The following is a 6,238-nucleotide window of genomic DNA, read 5'->3' on the forward strand; positions in this document are numbered from 1 at the left end:
TGTTGTGAATTTTTCCATTTGCTTGTCAATGGTATAGTTCTTTTTTGATGAAATATCTGTTCATGCTTTTTATCCATTTTTTCAAATTTAATTGTTTTCATACTGGTGAGCTTTTAGAATTCTTTATCTATTCCATACTGTTTATACGGTTACTATTACCTGATTATAGTTTTTAAATATTGTTATCATGAAGTAAAACTTATCAATATTTTGTTTTATGAACTGTGCTTTTGGTATCACATCTAAAACGTTATCTTCTAATCCTGGGTTTCCAAGATTTCTTCTAAAATTTTTATAGATTATGTTTTACATTAATATTCATAAATATATCTTGAACTAATATTTATACACGTGAAGATTTAGAACAGAGTTCATTTTTTGTTCTATAATATCCAGCATTTTTCAGTACTATTTGTTGTAAACATTATTCATCCATGAAATAGATTTTTCTCCTTTGTCAAAAAAGGCTCACACTTAAGTTGGCCTGTTTCTGGTTCTCTATTCTCTTTCATAGACATATGTGTGTATCTGAAAAAAAAATTTTGAAAACAAATCCAAGAAAATGGCATTATTTAGAAGGAAAACTCCTTCTCTGGTTGTGGTTGTGTGTCAAATTGCCTGGGTCACGAGTCCCTAATTTGGCTACTGAGATGCAATTTGGCAGTTATGTAATGATCTACTCAGCACTGTGTTGTTAGGGCCTTCCTCTGGCCTTACTTCTAAGAAAGATCCATTTGTCCTTTTGGTAGTCGATGATACTTTCAATATTCTTCTCCAGAACTACAATTCAAATACATCAATTCCTCTTTGCTCTTTCTTATTCAAGGTCCAGCTCTCACATATATAGGAAGCAATTGAAAATACCATGGCTTGGGTCAGGCGCATCTTAATCCTCAAAGTAACATCCTTGCTTTTCAATACTCAACGAGGTCTTGCATAGCAGATTGACCTAATGCCTGGCACTTTTTAAATCTTTTGACTGCTGCTTCCATGAGCATTGATTGTGGATCCAAGCAAGACAAAATCCTTGACAACTTCAACCATTTCTTCACTTTGGATGGTACCTATTGGTCCAGTTGTAAGGACTTTGGTCTTCTTTACATTGAGTCATAATCCATACTGAAGGCTTCAATCTTTGATCTTCAGCAGCATGTTTTATGAAGGATATTGAGTAAATCATGAACTGCCAGGAGAAGAAACAAATCTCTATTGGAAGAAGTATAGCCAGAATGCTGCTTAGAATCGAGGATGCCAAGGCTTTGTCCCAAATACTTGCAGAGAATTTGGGCATGTAATCAGGAGGGGCCCATCCCTGGCGGAGAACATTATGCTTGGCAAAGTAAGGGGTAAGTGACTAAAAGGCAGACCTTCAGCAAGAAGTATTAATACCACGGCTGTTACAGTGGGCAGAGGCACAGCCAATGTAAGGATGGAGCATGACTAGGCATTGCTCGGTTCTGTTTCATGTGGGTTCACAATGAGTCATGAATCAGAGCCTACACAGAGCTCCTAACAGTAACAACAGTATAACACACACACACACACAAGTGTATCTTTTCTCCCCATTCCATTTCTTACTTCATAGATAGAAATAAATAGGTCTAGAAGCACACTAAATTTTATTTCATGATCTGTAGTCAGTGAATATATTGTCAGTTGGAAGCTGTCTGATTACAGTTAATGACCTAAATGACTGCAATTTGCTCTGGTTTTCAAATAAGCTCAGCTGACACTTCTCTGAACAGTAAATCAAAGCAAACAAGAGTTCAAAGTCATGATGGAGATATGATGGATGATGAAAACAAATAAAGTCATAAGCCAGTTATATGACATTTTGAGGAGGGTAGGATTTAAACTTTGAGGAGATTATTTTATTTCCTTCTGAATGCCTGGGTCTGTTTTTAGTCCACAATTAGTACCTCACAATCTCTTTCTTTTTTTTTTTTTGTGAGAGAGTGAGTGAGTGAGTGTGAGAGAATGAGTGAGAGAGTGTGTGAGTGAGAGAGTGAGTCAGTGAATGAGAGTGAGTGAGTGAGTGAGAGTGAGTCCTCACAATCGCTTTCTATTAAACAACATGAAACAGGTGTTTCATCAAATTTTTGAAGGTTAAGTGGATGATAATCTCTTCTGCACTATACATATTAAAGCCTATAAAATAAAATTCTTCTCTAAGTTAGAAGTAAATGTTTTCTATAAGTTAATGCTTCTTGTTTGCACTATTCACACTATTATGTTAAATCTCTGAAATAAAGTAATTTATAGCCCTGAGAAAATTCATGGCTTTGAGGAAAGTAAAGAAATCCTCAAGAAAAGAAAAGTATTCCCTAGAGGTCTCTTTGGGTCAAGTTGGGGAGTTGGACAATGGGGTGGTGGGCATGGAGTGGGAGCTAGGGAATAGCATTTATTGTCATACAGTACACTTTAAGAGGAAATGAAATATATCCAACTTGTTAGTCTATACACATTCTATCTGTTCTCCAAGCACCTTGTTTCTACAGCTCCCTATCTATGGAAAAATCTTGATCAGTTGAATAATTACTGACTTTAAATCAAATGCCTTGACAGTATCAATATAATTCCCTTGGTGTAATAATCCTTTTCCACACAACCACGTACGCATCAGAGCCTAACTGCCACTCCCTCCTTCGTTTCCTCTGGGCCCATTTGAGAAAAGCACTTTTAAAGGGCAACACAGTGAATCAAGCATGTTGTCTCCACAATGGCGCAGCTGTGGAATCGTTGCACACTTTCCTATTAATAACATTATATGTTATTTATAAGCAGGACATTGCAAATATGTTGATTTCATTAGCCTTGTCATATGGCTTCTTTGGGGTTTTTTTATAAGTGAACAGCTGGTTTTCACAAAAATTTATTAAGTTATCATGATTAAAAAACTAACTTCAAAATCTAAAAGCTTCAGTTTTACTTGGCAACGACAGTGGACATGAATTATTCAAGATGTGATATGTGACAGGTGCAATGTGCTGATAAAATATCCTTCTAATTTCTACACTTATTTTAGAAAATTATTAATCCCACCTGGAATCCTAACCAAAAGAAAGAAATGCTTCCAATGGTTATGCTAATGAGTTTATTAGAATGAAATTGTGTTTGAAAAATCAGAAGAAGTCGTGAATTAGTTTAAATTAACATTTTCAGATGCATGAGGGCAGCCAGAACAAAATTACTCCTGCCACTTTCAAGCCTACTACACTTCTAAGCCCTCCACAAATACATTCTGTTCCTTCCCAAGGAATTGTATATCAGCCAAAATATATCTATCCTCCTCTTCAATGCCTGTTATCACTTCATGACTCATCAAACGTCCCCTGGATCAGAGAGCTGTGCCATGCATACAGGTTCCGAAGCCTGGCTAAGGACCCAGGTGTCTTAGTTGTCTAATGCAGCTACCCCAGGAATAGGACAAGTAGGTGACTTCAGGAAAGGAAATGTCTTATTTCCTGGTTTAGGAGACTAGACGTCCACATTCGAAGGCTCTGTTGTAGGAGAAGGCCTTCCACTTGTCTTGCCTCTGGAGGAAGGTCCTTGTGTCCTGTAAGCAGCCAGAGGCCCAGCATTCCTTGAAGGTCTCTTTGTGTCTTGACATTGAGCTTCCCCTGCATCTCGGGCGTTCTCACTGCCAAGAACCCAAGTTAAAAGAATAGCTTCTACCCTTGGCTCCTCTTTTTTGTGGAAAATGAGGCCCTCCTCTTCTCTTCTTGCTTCTCTCCCCTTTTATTTCTTGTGACATAAAAGCTGGAGCTCACAGAAGGGTGTGGTGTGAGGATGGCCTAAAGAAGGCGGTTGACTTCAGCACAGTGTGAATTAAATCATCCCCTCTTCTAAAACTATGACTCAAGATACACCCCGCACTGACCCTGATTCGTTCACACACTGAGGTTAGGATTTACAACACATCACGGAATGAAGGATAGTTCTATCAAAAAAGAGAGAGCAATTGTAAATCCTGGTCTAGCTAAGCTGACACATATTTAGGGAGCAGACATAATTCAATCCATGTTTCAAGAAATTACTGGCTGAAAGTATCAGATCATTGTTTGATCTGTGAAATGAAAACAATTTTAAGAATAAGAGAGTTACTCATGCTAAAGTATACATTGCGGTATTGCTTTTCAGCTCTTTTATTGTATGAGAAATCTAAGGGAAATATTTCAAAACATTGCTCCTTATCAAAACATTAGAGAGACCCAAACCAGCCAGCCTCCTCTAGGCATCACAAGCACAGGATCTTTTTTGAAGTCACCCAGGAACCTTTTCCTTGTTGACCTCAAATGCTTCCGGCATTCAGAAGATGTGCACCTCAGCTTCCTGTCGACAGCGCTTTCATCGTAAGAGCCGAAGCAACACCACTGAGACGGCGGCACGAAGCGTGAGGCGTGCTTTTCCTTCTCCGAATAGAGGGTCTGCACACACAGCGTGCATGTCCAAAGTTCTAACGGCTTAGGTGGTTTTTGTTTGTTTGTTTGCAGCTAAAACAAAAAGCACAACCTAGAAGCTTCCTAATCTTAAAATGTACTACGTTTTCAATGTAGTTTTATACGTCAAATATTATGTGGGGGGGGGGCATCACAGGGAAAATTGATTAATTAATGTAAATGTTCTTATAAAAATGGGATTCACACACAAAACAAACCAGCAAGCTAAAGTATTAAGAAGGAAAATAAAATTATGGCTTGAGATAAAATGAATAAAATAAATAAATATCTCACAGGAAAAGAAAAACATAAAAGGTGCGCAACTTCATTAATAATTAAGGAAACTCAAATTAACACACTGAGATTTACTTTTTTATCTACCAAATTACAAAAGTTTTTAAAACTCTGATGATTCAGTGTGACAAGGGTTTAAGGGAAGTCAGTACTCTCACATTGCTGGCTAGAAATGTACATTATCAAAACATTTTATAAAAACCAATTTTGCACTCTATCAGTAAAAAAAATTCAGTTCTTATTGAAGCATGAATTCCAGTCTTAAAAATTCACCTTGCATAAATGTTAGTAAAAGAATGCCAATATGTGTAAAGATTCATTGCAGCAATGTTTGTAGCAAAAATTCAAACAACTTAAATATTGCTTAAGACTAGCTAATAGAACGTTTATCCATAGAGTTGAATGGAATGCAGTAATTTGTAAGGTTGAATTAATTTGTATTGCTGATATGGAAAGTGTTCCAAATATATTATTAAGTGGAAAATTTAAGATGTGAAAAAAAAAATTTAAGATGTGAAAACCACAGGTATCATCTCTAGAGTATAAATAAAAAGGATATATATCTATATGTATATCTACACAGTTAATTTTTTCTGAAAAAATGTACAAGGAACTGTTAGCAATGACTACTCTGAAAAGGAAGGCTGTAAATAAGGGTGAAGGCATAATTTAGCTTTTAAAAATATCTTTCTAATTCTCTTAAACGTTAACTATTGGCAGTGATTAAGGGTTTTCTGTTCTGTTTTGTTTTAATTTTAGTAATGAGCTAGGTGGTAGCAACTTTGCTTTTGTTTTGTTTCCTCTTTTCTTTTAGTATAAGAACTCCTAACAGTTAGAACTCTCTGACCATGGAAGGCATAAATCAATATCCCTGGAGTTGATTTCTACTCATAGTGACCCAGCACACCCTCCCCATCGTGTTTCCAAAGTTATACATATTTACAGAAGCAGACTGCCACATATTTTCTCTTGAGAAGCAGCTGGGGGTTGAAGTCCCCGATCCCTTGGTCAGCAACTGTGCACTTACCACTGCACCAGTGGGGCTCCGAAATGGAAGGGATAGCCCAGCAAACAATCAAACCTGGGTCAGTGATGTGTGTACGCCTGAAACACACCCCACTCTCCACCTCCCTGGCTACCCAAGTCCTACCCAGGAATGCTTGAGTGGTCCAAACAGTTGACATGCTTGGCTCTGAATTCAAAGCCTGGCAGTTAGCATCTACCCTGAGGTTCCTGAGGAGAATGACCTGGAAATCTACTCTGAAAACTGTCCTGTTCGGAAACTGTATGGAATACTTCTACTCTGCTACAGAAGATGGTGTTGAGACAGAAGCAACTGGACAGCAACTGGTTAAGTCCTATTCCACCTTCCAGAGTGAGCTCAACCCTCTTCCACCTTCCAGAGTGAGCTCAACCCTCTTCCACCTTCCAGAGTGAGCTCAACCCTATCCCACCTTCCAGAGTGAGCTCAACCCTATCCCACCTTCCAGAGTGAGCTCAACCCT

The sequence above is a fragment of the Echinops telfairi genome, unplaced genomic scaffold (genome assembly GCF_000313985.2).
Source record: "Echinops telfairi isolate 266 unplaced genomic scaffold, ASM31398v2 ScPeMD7_4;HRSCAF=17, whole genome shotgun sequence".
NCBI classification, from domain to species: Eukaryota; Metazoa; Chordata; class Mammalia; order Afrosoricida; family Tenrecidae; genus Echinops; species Echinops telfairi.